This window comes from Haplochromis burtoni, unplaced genomic scaffold, assembly GCF_018398535.1.
Source record: "Haplochromis burtoni strain Fernald_Lab_line unplaced genomic scaffold, NCSU_Asbu1 Contig_5790, whole genome shotgun sequence".
Taxonomy (NCBI): Eukaryota; Metazoa; Chordata; class Actinopteri; order Cichliformes; family Cichlidae; genus Haplochromis; species Haplochromis burtoni.
This window is the reverse complement of record NW_024588151.1, coordinates 1-1,503: the sequence shown is the minus strand read 5'-3', so window position 1 is coordinate 1,503 and position 1,503 is coordinate 1. Positions and strand designations below refer to the sequence as shown.

The 1,503-nt window shown below is 38.3% G+C and overlaps 1 long non-coding RNA gene and 2 other non-coding genes across 3 annotated transcripts; all 3 read right to left on the bottom strand.

Moving 5' to 3' along the window:
* LOC102300421 lies at positions 1-1,496 on the bottom strand. The gene is made up of 5 exons (XR_318263.3): positions 1,161-1,496; positions 927-972; positions 600-648; positions 309-357; positions 1-109 (listed from the first exon to the last, which is right to left on the bottom strand). It is a non-coding gene; the product is annotated as an uncharacterized LOC102300421 (long non-coding RNA).
* Positions 182-252, bottom strand: LOC121814035. Its single transcript, XR_006054027.1, has one exon. It is a non-coding gene; the product is annotated as a small nucleolar RNA SNORD30 (small nucleolar RNA).
* Positions 460-524, bottom strand: LOC121814034. Its single transcript, XR_006054026.1, has one exon. It is a non-coding gene; the product is annotated as a small nucleolar RNA SNORD29 (small nucleolar RNA).
* Positions 1,497-1,503: the final 7 nt, after the last annotated feature.

Below are 1,503 nucleotides of genomic sequence, written 5' to 3'. Positions count from 1 at the left end.
CCTACATAAAGAAGTCTAGATGAGCACTAAAACGAAGCTACAGAGTTCACCCACCTGGACAAACAGCTGGGATGGTGATGGCAGCATCTGGAGTCCAAACTTCAGCTACCTGTAAGATGATTGCATCAAGTCAAGGTACAGAAAGGAGGTTCAAGTCTCAGTGTTTCCTGTGGACCGTCACTGACTTCAGATTTAAATTTTATCAACAGCAGTTCAGACGAACGAGATTCCAAAATTTCTCTCATCATTTTCAGCAGGTCTGAATATTTAAAACTGCACAGATTTTTTTTTTTTTTTATTAAACATACCTTCAAACCGGAAAGCCTCCATGAGCTGCTGAAGCAGTCATCAAGTCACCTGACAACAGAAATCATTTACATCACTCAAGTGGCCATGCAGATTGTATTATGACAAATAAAATACACAGATGATAGAAATCCTTCAAAGTGAAAAGCTGCAGTTGCTCAGACGTTCGTGTCGTTTCACATTGGGTCAAAGTGAGCTAAGTATCATCATCACTGAAACTGCGCTGCAGATGAGACGTCTTGTCTCTGCACGACAAGCTCAACAGAAAGAATATGCAAGTCTTAAATCCTTACCTTGAAACTTTCTCGACTTCCTTCCTCCCCAAGCATTTGGTGGAAGACCCTAAAGGAGAAGTTGGACCGTTAATAAAAAATAAAAAAAAATAAAAAAAGCAGGGACTACTTCTTGTGCCATTAAGGACTTGCATGTTTGATCAGGGCTTTGGTGACAAACTGCCATGTGACACATGTCGTCCAGGTGTTTAATGGGTGCTAACCCATTTCATCCTTTCAAACAGTCAGAAGTGCCTCACATTATGGAACCAATAAATTAATTTAGCATTTCAGATTCAATTTCTAGAATTTCACATTAACCTGAAAAAATTAAAGCTTAATACTTACATGCGGATTTGGCATCACTTCCTTCTGAAACAACTCCAACTTTAGCCTAGCAAAGAAATACGACTGTTAATCATTTGCAATAACTAACATTTACATGTTTTTAGCCTAAATTAAAGGGTAATCAGATTAAAGGTTGACATCACATTAATCAGGCATATGCTTGTCATTAATGGTAATCATCATGCTTAAAACCCTACTGTGGAATTTTAACAACGGCAGAAAATCTTAACTGACCTCTGAATTTAAGCCACTCTGAACACTGCGGGGTTCACATCAGAGGACCTACACAGAAAAAAAAAAAAATATCTTGGTTAATGAGATCTGTATTTGAACCCTCAAGAAATTAGAACTAGAGATTTGTCAATTCAATCACTGCCCTTAACTTTAAACCACAGTCATTGTCTTATAAAAGTGTTTTAAGAGCCATTACAGCACAATTAGGTTGGAGCGTTCATGCTGCTCAGAATCTGGTAAAGAAGCTTCTTCAAAACGCTGATTCAGTAAGAGAGAGTTCCAAGATTCATCACCGCAGCACAACATGCTCATTTATAGCCACACAGATGTTTAACTGCAGAGC